This window comes from Nicotiana sylvestris, chromosome 6 (assembly GCF_000393655.2).
Source record: "Nicotiana sylvestris chromosome 6, ASM39365v2, whole genome shotgun sequence".
NCBI classification, from domain to species: domain Eukaryota; kingdom Viridiplantae; phylum Streptophyta; class Magnoliopsida; order Solanales; family Solanaceae; genus Nicotiana; species Nicotiana sylvestris.
Genome location: NC_091062.1, coordinates 102,452,069 through 102,458,589, shown reverse-complemented (window position 1 = coordinate 102,458,589; position 6,521 = coordinate 102,452,069).

Genomic DNA, 6,521 nt, shown 5'->3' with positions numbered 1-6,521 from the left:
GTTATGTGTTTCCTATAATCTGCCTTGTGTGTTTTTGTTTGTCGCTTTAGAATTTTATCCTTTTAAACCACACAAAACCCACATTTCCATTCCCTTTAGGATTAGTAGTCCCAAATGCCTCCGGGACTAATAGGATTGGAGCGGGTACTAGCATGCAATAAGTAACGAAACCATTCCGCGTTTAAATACCTCAACGGGGTGGGAAAGGGTAGATATGAATATGATGACCGATGCACTAATACCACGTGTAACCCCTCTTCTGATGAGTGATTGCCGGGTATTGCATTGATGTGATCCATATTATTTATAAACCTAGGAACCCCTTCCCTTTACTTGTTTATTTTGTTACTTCCAAAATTTCAAACTCCTTTTTCTCAAATTTCAACTTCCTTGTTTCTTCAAACTTTAACCTATTTGCAATCACAATGTGACAACCCCTTATATTTGAAACCCTTAATTGCTTATTTATTGTTTGTACTTAAGTCACAATTGTAGCATGGCCGGGAACCATACTAGTGGATCTTGAGGGGTGCCTAACACCTTCCCCTCGAGATAATTTCTAGCCCTTACCCAAACTCTGGTTTTTCTAAACAAACTCTTCCTAGTGTCCTAATGAACTTAATCATTAGGTGGTGACTCTTCAAATAAAAAAACCCAATTCCCAAAAGGGAACGAGTTGTCCTCCCAAATGTCATAAACCCGATTTCGTGAGAAAAATGGGGCGCGACAGCGTGGCGACTCTGCTGGGGATTTCTTTAAGGCTTTTACCATTTCATGCTATTTGTGACTTTATGCGTCCTTGAATGTATTTAATGCCTTTAAGTATTTATTTTGCTCTCCTACTTCTAAAACTGACTTGGCTCTTCGTTTCTTCTCTTTATTTCTCTTAATGCTTTCTTTTACCGCTTTCCTTTAATACTGTTGTAATTTCGAGAAATTATAATTATTACCTTATGAATATGCAAATACATGACAATTTGTTTAATTATTGTAAATGCATATTCAACATCATATTCCACTCGTGCCAAACAAAATACCATAACAACGCTTATAATGAGTGGTTGCGCCCTTCCGATATTATTACCCCCTAAATTTGGCAAAGGCGTATTTTCGGTAAAACTAGTCGATCAACGGTGTAGTCGACGGTTCCGTGCCTTTCCCTCTTGAGTTGTCCGCTCAAGGGTACCAGTCTAATACCCCATAGAAACCCTACTCTGCTTAATTGTGCATGTATCACTGTCAAAACCTAGTCGAGTCAGTTATGTTGTCCACATAATGACTCTTTAAGATAGCCTTGTCCAAAGTCCACCGGGTTTCCTTGGAACCCAAATGGACATTACCACGTTCTATGCATTTATTTGGAGAACTAAATGTTGCTTATGCCAATTATTGATAGTTAAATAGTCTAGTCCGGCGGGGGTAAGGGCCTAACCCTTTTGTCTTGCAAAAACATGAGGTACGAGGTCCCCAACTTCGGTGTGGTTAGAACACTCTCACTCTTGCTGGACTGGTGGAGGAGTCTTCCATCAAATGACCAAATCAACAAGTGGAAAGAGAGGGCCACCAAAGCTAGCGAAAAGTTGGAATATTTGGAGTACAGTCTGCTGGAATTGGAAAGGAAAGTGAGGAAGAGAGTCACCGACTGCCATAACGCTGAAGGAAATGAAGGAGAACACATGGCAAAGGCATTTCTACTGGTGAACCTACGCGAGCTGGAGGATTTGATTAACGAGAGCATTCAACTTGAGGAAGGTCCTTCTGGGACCAAATAGATAGGAGTTTTCTTTTACTTTATGAAATGTAATAAGGCTAATGGCCACTAGTGACATTTCATTCCTTGTTATTTAGTGTCGTTTTAGGATTCGTCTGCTTTTTATCAATAAAATGAGGCATTTAGCATTCTAAGTTCTCCAAATCAATTTGTCGCTAGGCCTACCTCGGGCACAACAAGGCTCCCAAATTAGGACACGGTTTATATTCTCGCACTATGTGTTTAAATATCGCAACATCTTTTCCTTATAATTCATGCTAACTTGCTACCTTTTTGTTTTTACTTTTGTTTTATTCCCCTCCCCAAAGGTTAGTTCGTGCACTCTGGCATCGTCATCATACTCCACAAGATCCAAGGGCCCTCCACCCACTCCTCTTCCTAGTCCCGTCAGAAACAGGAACAAGGAAAAAATGGAAGATTTGAGCAACATCAGAAAGGAAAACTCGGTTGAACGGGTAGAAATCCCTCAGGGTACTCATGTCTCCAAAGAAGGTGCATCCCAACTCGAGCAGAAACTGCTGAAATTTCAGAAGGAACTTGATCAAGTCCGGAATTTGGCAAGCTTATCGTTTTCCCTCACCATCCCAGATGTCAACTTTCCTAACACTCAAAACCCCACACCTCCGCAAAACATCCCGAAACCACAAAACCATCCCGCTCCCCATCACCACTGTAACACTTGCCACACTTCCAACAACACCCCGCTACTCATCCCTGAACCACTGAACTCCATAAATGATCATCTCCACCCTCACCATAACACCCCCATCTATGGGGAAACCATGCCACCCTCCACCCAACTTGTCTCAAGCACACCTGAGTCTGATGATAAAGACTCCCTTATCAGGAACCTGGCCGCAGAACTCAAGAAGTTGACTAGCCGAGTTCAGTGTGTTGAAGGAAGCAAAGGAATCGAGGGATTGAACTACGAAGACCTCTGCATACAACCAGATGTCGAACTGCCCGAGGGGTACAAACCTCCTAAGTTCGAAATGTTTGATGGTACAGGGGATCCCAGAGTCCATTTAAGGACATACTGCGACAAGCTGGTCGGAGTAGGGAAGGACGAAAAGATTTGCATGAAGCTTTTTATGAGAAGTCTGAAAGGAGATGCTCTGTCTTAGTACATTAGCCAAGACCCGAAGAAGTGGTCGAATTGGGTAAGTATGGCATCTGATTTCATGGACAGGTTCAGGTTCAACATAGAGAATGCGCCAGATGTGTTCTACATCCAAAACCTAAAGAAGAAACCCACAGAAACTTTCCGCGAGTATGCCACTCATTTGAGATCAGAGGCTACTAAGGTCAGACCGTCTTTAGAAGAAGAACAAATGAACAGGTTTTTCATCCGAGCTCAAGACCCACAGTACTACGAAAGGTTGATGTTGATTGAAAGCTAGAAATTTTCCGACATCATCAAGCTGGGGGAGAGGATCGAGGAAGGTATCAAAAGTGGCATGGTCACAAACCTTGAAGCTTTACAGGCTACCAACAAGGCTCTAAAGTCTGGAAGCACATCCAAGAAAAGAGACGTGAGTGCCGTGATGGTTGCACAGAGAACAAAATCCCTAATCAAATACCGAACCTACCCTATACCTCCACTCACATATCAACCTACCCCAAATTACCAAGCACTCTCGCCCTCTTACCAAGCTCCACCACCTACTTACCAATCACCTCCACCACCCACATATCAACCTACTTCACCAAGATACTCCCAACCCGCACACGTCTACCAAGCCTACAACACCCAACAAGCCCACTATCAATCACCTCTCCCTCGCCAAAACTTTCCTAGACCCCGACCAAATTTCGGCCGCAGACCTCCCAAACAGTATACCGCCATTGCCGAACCAATTGACCAGCTATATGAAAGGCTCAAAGCTGCAGGTTATGTCACCCCTATCCCTGCCATAACCCCTGAAAACCCCTACCAATGGGTCAACCCAAATAAAACTTATGCATACCATTCCGACATGAAATGGCATACCATTGATGAGTGCCACTCTCTGAAGGATAAGATCCAAGCTTTGATTGACAACAAGATCATCGTGGCAAAAGATCCTGCCCCGAACATCGGCAACAACCCTCTACCAGACCACAAAGGGTGGAGGCATTAACATGATTGAGACAGAGGATGATTGGGAATCGATGGGATTAATCGCAGAGGGTGACGAGCCAAAGAAATCAACAGTCACCCTTAACCCGATTATGGTCCAGATTCAGCCTTCTGGGGACACCGAGGTGAATATGTATGTACCACTTGAGTTTGAAGAACCACCCCCTACAAAGACGCCAACACCAATTGAGGTCGAGTTTGGGTCCTCAAAGGCACCTGTAGCAATTGAGGTTGCTGTATTACCTTCCAAAGCAAGGGCGCCCATTCCGGTAGTAATGACACCCGTAACACCATTCCACACAAAAGCCATACCGTGGGATTACACAGCCGAGGCAAGAAGGAAAAGGAAAACCAAGTTCGGAGAAGTAGTTGCGGCATAGGGTATGATAAGGACCAGTAGGGTTTATACTCTAGAACACTTGGCTGAGTCGAGTAAGCAGTCATATGGATGGCCAACCATCACTGAAGCTGGGCCCGACGACCTCTGGAGGAAGATACAAGCCAAAGAGTATTCACTCATTGATCAGTTGAAGAAAATGCTAGCCCAGATCTCTATCTTAGCCCTGCTACAAAGCTCTGACGCACATAAGAATGCCTTATTGAAGGTGCTGAGTGAGGCGTATGTACCAAGCAACGTCACCGGAGGAGAAATGGCAAATATGGTGGGACAAGTATTGGATAGTCACAAAATCACTTTTCATGAAGATGAGTTGCCACCAGAAGGGCTGAGCCACAACAAGGCGTTGCACATCACCATGCAATGCGAGGATTATTTTATCACCAGGGTCTTGATCGATGGAGGGTCCAGCCTCAACATTTGTCCGCTGGTAACACTCAGAATATTAGGGAAAGGGCTGCATGAGATAAAATACGGGGCCATTAATATCAAAGCCTTCGACGGTTCCCAAAGGTCCACTATTGGGGAAATCAGCCTATGTTTACAGATGGGGCCTACTTGGTTTGATGTCAACTTTCAAGTAATAGACGTGCCGGCATATTACAACTTATTCTTAGGATGACCATGGATTCATGCCGTTGGAGCTGTAGCATCAACCCTACATCAGGCAGTGAAATTTGAGTGGAATCACCAAGAGGTGATTATTTACGGCGACGGTAGCAATCCCATATATAGTCGCCAAACCATCCCAGCGATCGGAGGAAGAAGGAAGATAGGCGGAGAAACCTATCACCACATCGAGCGAGTCAATGCCATTGACAAGGATAAATGGTGGGATAATAAAATCGAAAGCATATTGAATTGGTGCAGATATGAGCTAGGCAAGGGACTTGGCAAGAACCTACAAGGGATCGCTAAGCCTGTCAAGCTGAAGAAACATGGTACCACCTTCGATTTGTGATACGAGTACACCTGGAAAGAATTCAATGAATGGTCGCCGCCATGGCGCGGGCCTTATTATCCACTAGAGCACCTGATACCTCACTTGGAGCAGATTTTCCAGCCAGCTGATGTTATATATGGGTCAAAAGAAGAGGAAGCACTGGCAGCGATGAGTGATTTGTTTTTGGAAGAGGATGACATGGATTGCTGTGTCATTTTCGAGGAGGAGGGGGAGGAAGGCCCTTCCATACAAGCTGTGAGCCGAGGAGCACGCCTCAACAATTGGTCCATCAGAACCACCAGAGCCCGGAAAGCCTCGGGGTAGCAAGGCTGAACAAGCATCATGCACTATTTTTCATTTTTACTAGTTGACTTTCCTTTTGCCTTTTAATTTCGCAATAAGATCTTTAATGTTCAAAACAGTTATGGAATTTTTCAAAGCATTTCGATTTTTCTTATGAATCCTACTCTTATTACTTTCTCTCATTTACTTTATTTACAGTATTACTATTACTTATCTTGATGAACCAACGACTGTGACATGTAACGAGACAACACGACAAATGGACTCAGAGGAAGATGATATACCAGAAGAGGTTGTTAAAGAGGTTGAGTATTTTGAGAATAGACCTAAGTCCAACCTGGACGAGACCAAGATTGCTAACCTAGGAGATGCAGAAAATGACAAAGAAACTCGGATCAGCGTTCATTTGTCACTAGCAGAAAAAGAAGAATACACAGAATTTCTGAAGGAATATAAGGACATATTTTCCTTGTCGTATGACGACATGAATGGTTTGAGTACATCTATTGTGGCGCACAAGCTGCCAACTTATCCGACATGCTCACCGGTAAAGCAGAAGCTCAGGAAGCTCAAGCCTGACATGAGTTTGAAAATCAAAGAAGAAGTCACCAAGCAAGTCAAAGCTAAGGTTCTCAGAGTAGTAGAGTATCCAACATGGTTAGCCAACATCGTGCCAGTACCAAAGAAGGACGGGAAGGTCAGAGTCTATGTAGACTACCAGGACCTCAACCGGGCCAGTCCCAAAGACGACTTCCCCTTGCCAAACACACACATTCTAATTAACAACTGCACCAAGCACGAGCTGCAGTCGTTTGTTGATTGTTTTGCTAGGTATCATCAGATCTGGATGGATGAAGAAGATGCTGAGAAAACGGCCTTCATTACGCCATGGGGAATGTATTGTTACAGGATGATGCCGTTTGGATTAAAGAATGCTGGGGCCACCTACATGAGGGCCATGACTACCATTTTCCATGATATGATACAC